Genomic DNA, 17,107 nt, shown 5'->3' with positions numbered 1-17,107 from the left:
TATTAATGCTGTTGAAATGGTGCTTTTTAAAATTTTAATTTCCAACTGATTGTTGTTAGCATATAGAAATGCAACTGATTTTTGCATACTGATCTTATACCCAACAACTGTTTTAGATGCACTTACTCTATTACCTTTTTGCAGATTTCAGTGGATGGATTTTCTACTGAGATAATCATGTCATTTGTGAATGAGGGCAATATTACTTTTCCCTTTTCAATCTGGATAAATTTAACATTTCTTTTTCTTTCAATGCCCTTTCTAGAGCTTCTGGTACAGTGTTAAATAGAACTAAGGAGAGTAAACATATTAGTCATTTTCATGATCTGAGAGAGAAAATAATCAGTTTTTCATGGTTAAACATGATACTAGTAGCTGTAGGTTTTCCTATATTAGGGAACTTCCTTCTAATTTAGTTTGCTGAGAGGTTTTATGAGCACTGAAACTTGAATTCTGACATCTTTTTCTGTCCATTGATATGATAATGTGGTGCTTTTTTTATTGTAAACATGGAGTTATGGACTGAAGTTTTTTCCCTTCAAAAGTCATAGGTAGGGGTCCTATCTCTCAGTACCTTCAAATGTGGCTTTAGTCAGTGATAGAGCCTTTTATAGAGGTGATTAAGTTATAATGAAGTTATTAGGACAGGCCCTCACCCAATCTGATTAGTGTCCTTATAAGAAAGGGAGAACAGATACCAGAGAAAACACTAGAGTACATAGCAGAGAAGAAAGACCATGGGAACACACAGTGAGAAGGCAGCCATCTGCAAGCCAAGGAGAAAGACCTCAGAGGAAGCCAAATCAGCTGACACTTTGATCTTGGATATCCATTCATCAGAACTGGGGGAGGAAACAAATTTCTGTATTTAAACCAACCAGTCTCTGGTATTTTGATATGGCAGCCCTAGCAAACTAATACAGATAGTGAATTACAAGATTAATTTTTAAGACTTTATTTTTAGAGCAGTTTTAGATTTACAACAAAATTGAGAGGGAGTTACAGCTATTTCCCATATACACTTGCCACACACAGTTGTAGTTTCTCCCATTATCAACATCACTCATCAAAATGGCACTTTTTTAAAAACCAAAGATGAGCCTGTATTGACACATCATAATTACCCAAAGTCCATAGTTTCCCTTAGGATTCACTCTTGATATTCTATATTCTACAGTTTTGGACAAATGTAAATGACATATATCCATCATCATAACATAAAGGGTATTTTCACTGCCTTGAAAAGACTCTGTACTTTGTATATTCATCTTTTCCACACTCTAATCCCTGGCAACCACTGATCTTTTTTACTCTCTTCTTAGTTTTGCATTTTACAGAATGTCATATAGTTAGACTCATGTGTATGTAGATCTTTTAAAATTGGCTTCTTTCACTTATTAATACGCATTTAACGTTTCTTCATGTCTTTTCATGGTTTGAAAGCTCATTTGTTTTTTACTGCTGAATAATATTCCATTGCTGGGATGGACCACAGTTTATCCATTCACCTATGGAAGGACATCTTGTTTGCTTCCAAGTTTTGGCAATTATTAACAGAGCTATTACATACATCTACATGGGGATATTTTGTGTGGACATGTTTTCAATTCCTTTGGATAAATGTCAAGGAGTGTGATTGCTGGATTGTATGATGAGTATATTTAGCTTTTTAGAAACTGCCAAACTGTCTTTCAAAGAATCTGCACCTTTAGCATTCCCATGAGCAATGAATAAGAGTTTTTGTTGTAGCATATCCTTGTCAGCATTTGGTTTTGTCAGTCTTCTGGATTTTGACAATTCTAATAGATGTGTAGTGGCATCTCATTGGTTTAGTCTGCATTTCTCTGATTGCGTATAATGTGGAACACCTTTTCACATGTTTACTTGCCAACTATTCATCTATACATCTTTTTTGGTTAGGTGCCAATTAAAGTCTTTGGCCCATTTTTTAATGAAATTATTAATTTTTTTTTTATTAATAGTTTGTTTTGGTTTGGTGTGTGTGTGTATGTATTTTGGATAACATTCCATAATCAGATATGTCTTTTGCAAATATTTTCTCCTAGTTCTTGGCTTATCTTCTCATTTAATTGATGTTCAGAGAGCAGACATTTTTAATTTTAATAAATTCTAGTTTATCAATTATTTCTTTCATTAATTTTATCCTTGGTATTTTATCTAAAAAGGTATCACCATATCCACAAGCATCTAGGTTTTCTTTTATAGTACATTCTAAGAGTTTTATAGTTTAGCATTTTACATTTAGAAGTCTAATCCACTTTGTGTTAATTTTTGTGAAGGGTGTAAGGTCTGTGTCTAGACCTGTTCACTTGTGGATGTCCAGTTGTTCCAGTAGCAGTTGTTGAAGGGAATGTATTTACTCCGTTGTACTGCTTTTGCTTCTTTGTCAAAGATCAGATGACTATATTTATTGGGTCTTTTCTGGGGTCTCTATTTTCCATTGCTTACTTTGTTTTATACTACCCTGTCTTGATTACTATAGCTTTGTAGGAAGTCTTTGTGTCTTATTCTTATCCTTCAATATTGTGTTGTCCATTCTGGTCTTTTGCATCTCCATGTAAACTTTAGAATTACCATATCCATGAAATAGCTTGCTGGGATTTTGATTGAGATTGCATTGAATCTGTAGATCAAGTTGTGAAGAAGTAACTTTTTGATAATATTGAGTCTTTCTATCAATAAACATGGAATATCTCACTATTTATACTTTTATTTCATTCATCAGATTTATGTGGTTTTTCTCATACAGTTTTTTTCCATATTTTGTTAGATTTATACCTGTTTATTTTGAGGGGTGCTCACATAAATGATGCTTTTTATTTCAAATTCAACTTTGCCATTATATAGAAATGTGATTCACTTTACTATATTAACTTTGTATTCTGCAGCCTTGCTATAATCACTTATTAATTCCAGGAGGGTTTTTTGTTTTGTTTTGTTTTTTTGTTTGTTTTGTTTTTTTGCCAATTCTTTCAAATTTTTTACACAGATGAGCATATCATCTTCAAAAAAATGTTTTATGTCTCCCTTTCCAACCTCTATATCTTTTATTTCCCTTTATTGGCTCATTGCAATAGTAAGGAGTTCCACTATGATGTTGAAAAGGAGCCTTGAGAGGTGACAACCTCACCTTGTACCTGATCTTAGTGGATATGCCTCAAGTTTCTCACCATTAACTACAGTGTTAGCTGCAGGGTTTTCTTAGACTGTCTTTAACAAGTTGAGAAAGTTTCTATTTCTAGTTTTCTAAGAGTTTTTACCATAAACTGGTGTTGGGTTTTTTCAAATGCTTTTTTTATTTTTTTTTGCATCTATAGATATAATACTGTGAATTTTTTTTAAGTCTGTTGATATGATGTATTACATTAACTAATTTTTGAATGTTGAACCATCCTAGCATAAATGGCATAAATCCCACTTGGTCATGGTGTATAAGTACTTTTGTACTTTCTTGGATTCAATTTGCCAATATTTTGTTGAATTTTTTTTTTGCATCTATGTTCATAGGAAATATTGATTTGTGATTTTCTTGTAGCATCTTCCTGGTTTTGGCACTAGAATAATGTTTGCCTTATTAAATGAGTCAGGAAATATTCCCTTGCTTTTATGCTCTGAAAGTGATTGTAGTTAATTGTTACATTTCTTCCTTAAATGTTTGGAATTGTTTGGTGAACCCATCTGGGCCTGGTGCTCTATGTTTGGGGGAAGTTATTAATTACTGATTCAATTTCTTTAGTAGATAGAGGCCTGTTCAGCTCATCTATTTCTTCTTGTGAAAATCTTGGTAGAATGTGTTTTTCAAAGAATTGGTTTATTTCACCTAGGCTATTAAATTTGAGAGTGTAGAATTGTTGATAGTATTTCCTTATTATACTTCTAAAGTCCTTGAGATATATAGTTATGTCTTTCCATTTCTGCCATTAGTAATTTGCATCTTTTTGGTCATCATCCATTTGGTCAGAATCCATTAACCATTTTTAAAATATTTTTGCACTTGATTTATTATTTTAAGTTATTGCATTTATGTTTATGAAAAATCACTTGTCTGTGATTTTCTTGTGCAGTTTCTATATGGTTTTGGTATCATGATAATGGTAAATTGGTTGGAAATTATTTGTCATTTATATTCTGGAAGAGTTTTTGTGGAAATTGTATCATTACTATATTTTCTTTAAACATATGGTAGATTTTGGGAGTAAAACTATCTAAGCCTGACATTTTCTATGTGAGAATTGTTTTATCTACATACTCAAATGGTTTTGTAGATATGGGGCTATTCAAGATAATTGTTCTTTTTTTTAGATTTTTATTGGAGTATAGTTGCTTTACACTGTTGTGCCAGTCTCTGCTGTACGACAAAGTGAATCAGCTGTATTTATACATATATCCCCACATCCCACCCTCTTGAGCCTCCCTCCCACCCTGCCTATCCCACCTCTCTAGATCTTCACTAATCATTGAGTTGATCTCCCTGTGTTATGCATCATCTTCCTACTAGGATAATTGTTCTTGAATGAGCTTTGGTAATTTGGTATCTTTCAAGAAATTTGTATGTTTAGTCTAAGTTGTTAAATTTATTGGCATTAATTTACTCATAATACGTCTTTACTATCCTTTTAGTACCTATATATTTTTCAGTGATGTAAACTGTTTTATTCCTTATAGTTTGACCTGTCTTCTTTTTTCCCCCCTCTAATAGTCTGTTGAGATGTGTAAGAATTGCTTGGGTATTTCCAACAAACTAGGTCTTGATTTTATTTTTTAATTGCTATTCTGGGCTCCATTTCATTTTTGACTCTGATCTTTATTATTTTCTTTCTTCTTTCTTTAAATTGAATTTTCTTTCTTATTCATATTCTTAAAATATAATTCATTGATTCAAAACCTTTATTCTTTTCATCGTTATTTTGTGTTACACATATTTGCTATATAATGTTCTAAAAATATCTAAATTGTGGTATCTTTAATTTCATGTTTTAAAAAATGTTCTTCTTTGACCCATGTGTGACTTCAAATTATATTGCTTAGTTTCCAAATATATGGTCAAACTCAAAATATAGTACGTCTATTGTTGATGTCTAATTTAATACCATTGTGGCCAAAGAGCATTCTTTATATGAGCTGAATCCTTTTCAATTTACAAAATATAGTATTTTTTAAAAAAGAATGTTATTGTGCTGTTATTGAGTGTACTATTAATGTCATTTAGCTCAATTTGATAGTGTTGTTCAACATTCTATATCTTCTATAATTTCATTGATTTATGCTATACTTTAGTTTACAAAGAGAGGGCTACTGAAATGTCCAGCTATAGCATGCATTTGTCTATTTCTCCTTGCCATTTTATCAGTTTTGCTTCATGTATTTTGAAGATGTTATTAGGTTGATAAATATTTAGGATTATTATTTGCACTAAATAAATTGATCCCTTTATGCTTATGAAATGACCTTGAATACCAGTGGCAATATTCTTAGAGATCAACTCTGTCTGTTATTAGTATAGTTATTCTAGCTTTCTTTTGATTAGTATGATATTTGCTTTCCCATCCTTTCATTTCCAAGTTATTTGCATCTTCCCTTGGGTAGCATATTTGGATCTTGCTTTCTAAAAGAATCAAATCTGGCATTCTCTGCCATTTAATTGGGGGTTTAGACTGTTATATTAAATGAGATTATTCAAATGCTTATATTTTATTATAACATTTTTTTCTCTTGTTTTCTGTCAGGCCTCTATGTATTTTACAATTCCTATTTTCTGCCTAATTTATGAATTATGTAAAATTAATAATATAAAATTAATAACATTTATTCTGTTGGCTTATTAGCTACTTTTTTATTTTAATGATGGTTTTATGGTTTGTGGTATACAGTATACAGCATTAACTTACCTTAGTCTCCATTCACATTATATTATTTCACTCCATGTGCTGTGTAAAAACAACAGTGTATTTGCAATAGTATACTTCCATTTCTATCACTTAATTTTTGAGCTATTGCTGTCATCTGCTTAATATTTATTTTATAGGCTTACAGTACATTATTATTTGAATTTAAACTATCTATTTTATTTAATGTGGTTTAAATTATTTTTTAAAAAGCTCATAGGTTTGTCTGTTTAATTACTATTGCCTATGTTCTTCTTTTCTTTGTATTCATCCAGATTCTTTTCTGTGATGAATTTTCTTCTCCCTAAAGAACGTCCTTTACTATTATAGTGTGAGTCCTCTTTATATATATATATATATATATATATATATATATATATATATACACACAAATATATATGTATAAATGTGTGTATATATGAGATATATATATTAGCTTTTGTGTATCTAAAATGTCTATTTTTTTTAACCTTCAGATTGGAAAGATATTTTTGCTGCATATAGAATTCTAGATTGTCTTTTCTTTTCTTTCAGTGTTTAAATTTTTTAATCTGCTTTTCTCTTACGTTTTTTTTTCCAATGGAAAATCTGTCATTCCTATATTTCTTCTTTGGCATATAACATCTATCTTTTTATACTCCTTGTCTCTATCACTATATTTAAGCAATTTGATTAAGATGTATCATGTAGTTTTCTTCTTGATTATAGTAATTTGCATACACTGAAATTTAGAATGTACTCAAATTACAAATAATCTATTTTTTTCAATTTTTTTTCTTTTTACTTCCACCTCTCTTTCTATTTCTTCATGGATTTCAATTATACATACATTAGATGCCTTCAATAGTCCCACAGCTCACTGGTGCTTTTTTTTTGAGTCTTTTTATCTCTGTTTTTCAATTGGAAAAATATTTCTATGTCTTTGAGTTTATTAGTTTTTTCAATAATTTATTCTAATTAGTTAATTATCTTCTTCAGAGTATTCTTTATTGTAAGCAGTGTACTTTTTATCTCAAGAAGTTTAATTTGGGCCCTTTATATATTTTATGTCTCTCAACTGTTTAAACACATAGAATACAGTTACAGTAACTTTTAATGTTACTCTGAAAATTCTATTACCTTTTTCAGTTTTGAACAGGTTCATCTAAGTGATATATCTCTTCAATAAGTTTTGTATTTCTATGATCCATGATATACCTGTGAAAATATTATTAGGCTGCAGAGAGTGAATTTTGCCTTGTTAGATGCTGGTTGCTTTTATATTTTTATAATGTATTTTTCTTTATTTCTGGACAATTTAAGTTTCTTGGAATGTTTGATCCTGTGAGATCTTGCTGTAAGAAAACTTAGGAAGGACTAGAACAATTCTCTTTTTAGTTTACTTATTCCCTAATACTAAGACAACCTCTTTTGTGTATTCTACCCCATGCCTGATGAATCATTAGGTTTTCCAGACTGGCTGATGGAGCAGGAACTACTCCCAGCCTTGTGTGAGTGTTGACACTTTATCTCAATTATTCATGTGAATCTTTACTTGGTATTTTTTCACACATTTATTGATTACTACTCAGACAGTTATGTGAAGGTGATTCTTTGCCAATCTGCAGAGTTCTGTATATATGCAGCTCTTTTTTTTCCCTTATAGTTTGTTATATCAGTATTATCCACTGTAATTGTCTACTAGGATCAAAATTTTGTTTGTTTGCTCATTCTGGTGGTTTCAGGCCAGAGGATTGTTTTCTTAAAGAAATTTTATAGATCTATTATAAGAAAAGATTCAGTGAAGAAGAGTACCTAACTGGTAAAACATAAGTGAAACAAGAGCATGATATTTATTTCCTATAACATTTACTTATTAAACATAAATCTCACGGTTTAAATACCTTACATATTCTTAAATGATTTTAATAATGAGAAGCTTTTAAGTGATATAGCAATGATATTTTCCATGAAATCACTGATAGAGTGGAAGTGAAGGTAATTTAATTCAACTTCTCACTCTGTATTACTATCCACTACTTTATCCCTTACATGTGGCCAACCAGCTTTTGCTTAAATACTTTCAATGTCTACAAGCTTATTTTTTCACTAGGCAGGTTGTAATTCTGCAAAACTCCTTAAAATAAGGAGAAATATATCTGTCTATAACTTCTGCCCACTGGTCTTAGATCTGACATGGAATTCCAGTGAAGTCCAATCCATTTCTACTAAACAAATGTTCTAATAGTCAAAAAGTTACCACTGAAGTTAATGGTTAAAAAGATATTTGAGGGGTAATTGAGGGGTTTAAGGTGTTCTTAAAGCCTGAACACTGACCTAGTTTTAACAAAAGTGTGTACATGATTTGAGAATCTTTATATATATGTGTGTGTGTATATATACATAAATACATATGTAGTCAATATCATAGTAATGTAGTCATATTAATAATTCAAACCAATAATATTTTTAAAAAGCACAAAACTATTAGCTATACAGAACCAAGATAGATAACATTTGTATGTTTCTCACTCTAAGAAATAGAACTTGATTTATTTTCTATTTCCTAGGGCTGTATGTAACTCAACATCATAGGAAAACAACCATGTATTCTTTGAGGGTGAAATATCTGTTTCAATTCAATAAAATCTATTTTACCATAACACTGAAGTAGCAAAATAAAATCATTGCCTGTTTCATGGAACTGTGTTTCTGAAAGGTGGTTCCCTTAGATCTTTAGTACAAAATTATAATGATTATTTTAATTATATGGGAAAAAACAATAATTAATTTCTAAATATTTATCTTTTGCTAGATACCCAACTCAGAACTTTCTTTTTTTTCTGAGTGTTTATGATAGCACTACTCTAGTTAAAGTTTCACCTGAGGCACTAGGACAGAGAGGGTAATTATTAGCATAATAACATTTTAATATTAGCATATTAAAGTGAAGTGAGATATTTATCAAACTAAAATTGTTAAAAAGTAAAGAGTTTCACCACACTCTAAATATTGTTTTTCTCATATCACACTGCTTAAACTTTTAGGTTTTTAATTTTGATAAGAGGCTAAAGTTCACCAAGACTATATATAGGCATTTCTTGCAAAAAAAAAAAAAAAAAAAGGTGTGATGGGAATCCTTCCGTCTTATCTCAAGCCTAGGGAAGAGTCTTCAAAAAAACCACTCAATGAGTGTGACATTGCTTCTTGGATCTTGGGCTAACGACTGGTGTCAGACATGTTTAAAAACCTGTATACTTGTGACAGCATACCTTCTTTGAGATAAAGTATTTGGGGTGGCATTTCCTCTAAGAGCTTGTTTCAATAAAAATATATGAGTACTTCTGATGTACCATATGTGGGATGTGTGTGTGAAAGAGAACTGGCCTGGGATTGTCCTATATTCCTTCCAAGAGGACTACTTGCAGGGAAGATGTTATCCAAAAATGATGTAGTCTTTTTGACTTTCAGATGTGAAAGAGATCTATGTGGCTGTTCTCCTGAATTAGTGGAACAGCTTGTGAGAGACCACCAGTGATAATAGGGAAGGATTCATGATGGTACCTCACAAGCAAAAGAATCATCTTTAACCATCTGCCAAGCACAAGCAATGTCAATAGCATCTCACAATATTGCTAATTAACTATTGACTTTGTTGCTCCTTAAGTTTTAATTTTCCCCACTTCAATATTAAAGACACATGAATCATCCCAGAATTAGGAAAAATGCAAGGTGGGAATATAGAGAAAAAACATTCATATGTTCCCCACAGAAGGCAACTTACTTGGAGTAGTCTAAGTAGGGGAAGGAGAGAAATTTTACTTGAAATGAAGATTGAAATTTTAATTATTTACTAGGTAGATACATTAACTATTGAACTAAGGTGTTTTTTAAGACTCAAGGAACTAAGTAACTACCTGAGTTATGAGAAGTCATCACCTATCCTAGTTTTTATGCAAAGGAGCATATGGAATAAAAATTGAAAGAAAAGTGGAGAGAACACCTTGTTTTCTATACATATCCAATAAGCTTCATTTTCTATGAAATATTTTTTTTTCTTCTTCTAACTACACATCCAGCTTAAATGGGTAAATATAACAATCTCTCTTTCATAAATGAAGAAATTGAGGGCCAGAATAATTAATTAAATTAAGGGTATGCAATTGACAGAGATCAAAGCAAAGATTCTATCCACTCTCCAATACAAACATACATAGTTTTGGATATTTTATTTGATAGATTTACATATACATTTTGCATTTGAAATCTCTTCTTTATTACTATAACGAAAATTGTAGAGGGCAAGTGAAGGGAAACACTGTAGACACTGATGTGTCATACCAAGCATTATTAAACAGAGGTAGTTAAGAAGTAGATATATCCTACTATCTATCTACTATATGTACAGTTATTATCTATTACTTTCCTTGCTCTAAAAGTCATTTAGACAAATAGACAATATTCCATTCAAAAATATAATTCTACATAATTTGTGGAATTCTATAGTCATCAATTTTTTAATCAGAAGAAATTCATTTAAAATGTGATATTTCTCATAAAAATTAGGAATAAAGCAAAATAAAATGTAATTAAAATCAGTTGCATTTTAGATTGAAACACTTAATACAATTTCTCAGAATGGCATCTCTGTTTTTACTTTTGGGTGGGGGGTAGAACACTAATCCTTCAATGTAGACTTTTTTTTCACTTTTCTCATCCTTGTAAACATTCAGTGTGGTGTGCGATATCCTAATTTTGCAAACTGTGTGCATCTTTGTGAGGTTTTTAATTCAAAATGGGGAGATACTCTACAGAATGAATTTTTACTACATTATGAATCTAATTTGACATTAAAATAAATAACCTGAGAGAACAGGGGGTTTAACACTAATACTCATAAGTACTAGTGGATATAGTTTTTAAGAGTCATCAAGGGATTATTTCATTCTGACTGTTGCAGTTTGGAGATACTTGGAGGTACCTGTGTTTAAGTCAAAATTCCAACTGCCTGAATACATAAGAGAAGCAGTCTTGGGGATGCAACTGCTATACCAAGGAGTTGCTGTATCAGTGTTGATTTTGAAAGCACCAAATTAGCTGTATGTGATAAATCTCATGGAAGGGAACATCTGGTGTGAAAAAATGTTTTGTTTCTTCATCTGGGTGGTAGTTTAATGAATTTGTAGATATATATCAGATTCTACATGTTTGTTCCATGTGCTTTTGATAAAGATGTTATGTATCACAACTGAAAATATATGTATATTTTAGGATATGAAGAAAAATATGTACCTCTGAAAGCAATTTAAAAGGACATTGTAGAAAATAATGAAAAATGATAACGATAAACTCAACAAAAACTAATTTAAAAATGCTATTCCCACATAACAGCATCATGCCTTTTATTTTATTTTATTTTTGTTTTAAGCTCTTTATTGGAATATAATTGCTTTACACTCTTGTACCAGTTTTTGAGGTACAACAAAATGAATCAGCTGTATTTAGACATATATCCCCATATCACCTCCCTCCTGTGACTCCCTCCCACCTTCCCTGTCCTGGGCCTCTGAAGCATCACCCATCATCGAGTTAATCTCCCTTTGTTATACAGCAACTTCCCACTAGCTATCTATTTTACATGTGGCAGTGTAAATATGTCTATGCTACTCTCACTTTGTCCCAGCTTCCCCTTTGCCCCCTGCCCCTCAGCCCCATGTCCTCAAGTCCATTCTCTACATCTGCATCTTTATTTTTGCCCTGTCACTGGGTTCATCAGTACCATTATTTTAGATTCCAATATATATGAGTTAGCATATGGTATTTGTTTTTCTCTTTCTGGCTTACTTCACTCTGTATGACAGTCTCTAGGTCTATCCACCTCATGACATATAGTTTAATTTCATTCCTTTTTATGGCTGAGTAATATTCCATTGTATACATGTGCCACATCTTTTTTATCCATTTGTCTGTTGACGGGCATTTAGGTTGCTTCCATGTCCTGGCTATTGTAAATAGTGCTGCAATGACATTATTATGGTACATGTTTCTTTTTGGATTATGGTTTTCTCTGGGTATATACCAAGTAGTGGGATTACTGGATCATATGGTAGTTTCAATTTTAGTTTTTTAAGGAACCCCCAAACTGTTTTGCATAGTGGCTGTACCAGCTTACATTCCCACCAACAGTGCAGGAGAGTTCCCTTTTCTCCACACCCTCTCCAACATTTGCATGGATTGTTTTAATGTTTCTTTTTCTTTTTTTAATTTATTTATTTTATTGGCCGTGTTGGGTCTTTTTTGCTGTGCACGGGCTTTCTTTTAGTTGTGATGAATGGGGGCTACCCTTTGTTGTGGTGCGCGGTCTCCTCATTGCCCTGGCTTCTCTTGTTGTGGAGCACGGGCTCTAGGCACATGGGCTTTAGTAGTTGCAACACATGGGCTCAATAGTTGTGGCTCATGGGCTCTAAAGTGGCAGGCTCAATAGTTGTGGTGCACAGGCTTAGTTTCTTCACAGTGGGATCTTCCTGGAGCAGGGATCAAACCCGTGTCCCCTGCATTGGCAGGCGGATTCTTAACCACTGCGCCACCTAGGAAGCCCCTGCACTGATTGTTTTAAATTGAAGGTCTCAACCATTTACCAGCATGGACTGCAGGATGCAAGGTTTTCACACGCCCCCCTAATATTTCAGGAAATCCAGTTACCTTAGAGACATCTCTGACTGCCAGACCAGCATCTCTGAGAGCTTTTGCTGTCCCTCCAGAAGCGATCAGATTCAAGCCAACGGAAGCTAAGTTCCTGGCAAATTCCACAAGGCCGGTTTTGTCAGAGACACTAAATAAGGCGAGCTGGCCGGGTGCCATGGCGGCCGGCGGCAGGGTCCGGGGATCGCTGGGGACAAAAGCCAAGACGCTACGTGCAGGGAGAGGCAGTGCCGCATCATGCCTTTTAAATCTCTTAACAAGAATAAGATGAATATATTCAAGGTTTATTATACAGTTATGCATATGTTACCATTAGAAATGTCAGGTATAAAGACCCAAAACATGTACTTTTTCTGGTAGTATCTGTACAATATAATTTAAGATGTAACACTTCTCTATTTGTTAGTAAAATGAAATACTTATACCTGTAAGATGCTACAATGTATTTTCCTCATCAAAATATACATGTATTTTTTAAATACAGCTTTACATATTTAATGCTTTATATATAAGAACACAAGCCAGTATTCATGGTCAAATTATGTGCCTGTTTCTCATAAATTATTTCTAATTTTTTCATAATTTTATAGTGAGTTTAGATATATTATGTACAATTATACAATGAAATTTACAATATTGTCAGATGTTTTTGAAGTATAGTTGAATTACAATGTATTTTCTTTTTTTTTTTAAGAACTTTTATTGAGATACAGTTAACATACAATAAACTGCATATATTTAGAGTGTACAATTTGGTATCCCAAACTCCCAATTAATTCCCCACCCAACCCTCCCTGCTTTCCCCACTTTGTGTCCATATGTTTGTTCTCTACATCTGGGTCTCTATTGCTGCCTTGCAAACTGGTTGACTTGTACCATTTTTCTATATTCCGCATATATGTGTTAATATACAATATTTGTTTTTCTGACTCACTTCACTCTGTATGACAGTCTCTAGGTCCATCCATGTCTCTACAAATGTCCCAGTTTCATTGCTTTTTACAGCTGAGTAATATTCCATTGCATATGTACATGTACCACATCTTTTTTATCCATTCATCTGTTGATGGACATTTAGGTTGCTTCCCTGTCCTGGCTATTGTAAATACTGCTGCAGTGAACATTGGAGTGCATGTGTCTTTTTGAATGATGGTGTTCTCTGGGTAGATGCCCAGCAGTGGGATTGCTGGGTCATATGGTAACTCTGTTTTTAATTTTCAAGGAACCTCCATACTATTCTCCATAGTGGCTGTATCAATTTACATTCCCACCAACAGTGCAAGAGCGTTCCCTTTTCTCCACACCCTCTGCAGCATTTACTGTTTGTAGATATTCTGATGATGCCCATTCTGACCAGTGTGAGGTGATACCTCATTGTCATTTTGATTTACATTTCTCTAATAATTAGTGATGTTGAACTGCTTTTCATGTGCCTCTTGGCCATTCATATGTCTTCTTTGGAGAAATGCCTATTTAGGTCTCTGCCCATGTTTTGATTGGGTTGTTTGTTTTTTGATATTGAGCTGCATGAACTTTTCATATATTTTGGAGATTAATCCTTTGTCTGTTGATTCATTTGCAAATATTTTCTCCCATTCTGAGCATTGTCTTTTTGTCTTGCTTATAGTTTCCTTTGCTGTGCAGAAGCTTTGAAGTTTCATTAGGTCCCACTTATTTATTTTTGTTTTTATTTCCATTATTCTAGGGGGTGGATCAAAAAAGATCTTGCTGTTATTTACGTCGAAGAGTGTTCTTCCTATGTTTTCCTCTAGGAGTTTTATAGTGTCTGGCCTTAACATTTAGGTCTTTAATCCATTTGGAGTTTATTTTTGTGTATGGTGTTAACGAGTGTTCTAATTTCATTCTTTTACATGTAGCTGTCCAGTTTTCCCAGCACCACTTATGGAAGAGGCTGCCTTTTCTCCATTGTATATTCTTGCTTCCTTTGTCATAAATCAGTTGACCATAGTTTATCTCTAGGCTTTCTATCCTGTTCCATTGATCTATATTTCTGTTTTTGTGCTAGTACCATATTGACTTGATCACTGTAACCTTGTAATATAGCCTGAAGTCTGGAAGCCTGATTCCACCAACTCCGTCTTTCCTTCTCAAGATTGCTTTGGCTATTCAGGGTCTTTGCATTTCTATACAAATTGTAAAATTTCTTGTTCTCGTTCTGTGAAAAATGCCATTGGTAATTTGATAGGGATTGCATTGAATCTGTAAATTGCTTTGGGTAGTATAGTCATTTTCACAATGTTAATTCTTCCAACCCAAGAACATGGTATGTCCCTCAATCTGTTTGTGTCATCTTTGATTTCTTTCATGAATGTCTTACAGTTTTCTGAGTACAGGTCTTTTACCTCCTTGTTTAGGTTTATTCCTAGTATTTTATTCTTTTTGTTGCAATGGTGAATGGGATTGTTTCCTTAATTTCTCTTTCTGATCTTTCATTGTTAATGTATAGAAATGCAAGAGATTTCTGTGTGTTAATTTTGTATCCTGTAAGTTTACCAGATTCATTGATTAGCTCAAGTAGTTTTCTGGTGGCATGTTTAGGATTTTCTATGTATGGTATCATGTCATCTGCAAACAGTGACAGTTTTACTTCTTTTCCAATTTGAATTCATTTTATTTCATTTTTTTCTCTGATTGCTGTGGCAAGGACTTCCAAAACTATGTTGAATAGTGGTGGTGAGAGTGGATATTGTTGTCTTGTTCCTGATCTTAGAGGGAATGCTTTCAGTTTTTCCCCACTGAGAATGATGTTGGCTGTGTGTTTGTCATATATGGCCTTTAAACAATATTATGTTATTTTCTGATGAACAGCAAAGTGATTCAGTTTTATTTATACATACACAAACAGATTCTTTTTCAGATTCTTTTATGTTATAGTATATTACAAGATATTGAATATAGTTCCTTTAGTTATAGAGTGAGATCCTGTTGTTTATTTTATATATACTAGTTTATGTATGCTAATCCCAAACTCATAATTTATCCACACCCTTTCCCCTTTGATAACTATAAATTTGTTTTCTAAGTCTGTGAGTGTGTTTCACACTGTAAATAAGTTCATTTGTATCATTTTTCAAGATTCCACATATAAGTAATATCATATGGTGTTTGTCTTTCTCTGTCTGGCTTAATTCACTTAAGATGACAATCTCTAGTTCCATCCTTGTTGCAGTAAATAGCACTATTTCATTTTTTATAGCTGAGTAATATTCCATTGAATATACATACCATATCATCTTTATCCCTTCATCCATTGATGGACATTTAGGTTGTTTCTGTGTCTTCAAACAAGGTTTAAATAGTATCAATGTTTTACAAATAGATGTATTATGCCTATATTATTTTACTGGTGCTGTGTAACTTGAAGTTATTTCTTAAAGTCAAAACAGTAAGAGACATTTTATTGGAATAGTATCAGGCCAGAAATTAAATCTCACAGCCAATTTAGGTAATTGGGGTAAACATAAGCTTAAAGTATGCAATATATTAAAAGTAGTATTGTTTCCTTATTTCAAATAGCAAGAGCAAACAAATGGCTGACAACTTCTAACTTAAGGATATTCTGCCAGATATCCAACTTTAGTGAAGGCTAAATAGTTATGTAAAATAACACATTACTCATATACAAAAGAACATCACCAAGAACTAGAAAACTATGTCTCTTTCCTGGTTTAATCATTTCTCCTGCTATATCACATACATTAATTTTTAAAGCATACTTTATTTTTTAATTATGCATTTTGAAACTGTTTATATTATCACCTATCTTTAATTTATGGAATCCAAATCAGTTGGGGATTTATCTTAGTCCTATAATTTTAGTTCAGTGTAACTTTTAATGAAATCACTCTTCTCATCAAATTATACAAATTGATCCAGAGATTGATAGCTAGGTGAAAATAAATCTAAATAAATTTTCAATAAGATTAAGTAATTCCTAATTCATAATGAGGTTTATAATTGTTTGTAGGAAATAGTTTTGACTACAAAGTTCAGTTTCCATTTAAACCAGAAAAATGATCTTTATTTTCTTCATTTTTAGTAATTTAAAAATATATTGGGAGCTTGAGATTAGCAGATGCAAACTATTATACATAGGATGGATAAACAACAAGGTCCTAGTGTATATCACAGGGAACTAAATATATCCAAAATCCTGTGATAAACTATAATGGAAAAGAATATAAAGAAGAATGTATGTGTGTATATATATATATATATATATATATATATATGTATATATATAACCGAATCACTTTGCTGTGTCCATAATAAAGATTTCCAGCTTCATTTCCAAAGTAGAAGCATCATCATTCCTCAGGCTATTCAAGAACATATTGTTTTTTCCTTGGTGTTTCTATTCTGCTCAAGGGCCAGAGCAAGATGAATGGGATTAAACACCATAGGGACATTTTATAGGAATTAAATGATCATAAAAATGCAAGTGGGCTTTAGAAACCCCATAGTGCCCATCCTTGAGAAGCTGCATCAAGGAAAAAGTG

The sequence above is a fragment of the Hippopotamus amphibius genome, chromosome 10, assembly GCF_030028045.1.
Source record: "Hippopotamus amphibius kiboko isolate mHipAmp2 chromosome 10, mHipAmp2.hap2, whole genome shotgun sequence".
NCBI classification, from domain to species: Eukaryota; Metazoa; Chordata; class Mammalia; order Artiodactyla; family Hippopotamidae; genus Hippopotamus; species Hippopotamus amphibius.
Note: the sequence above shows the minus strand (reverse complement) of the source record.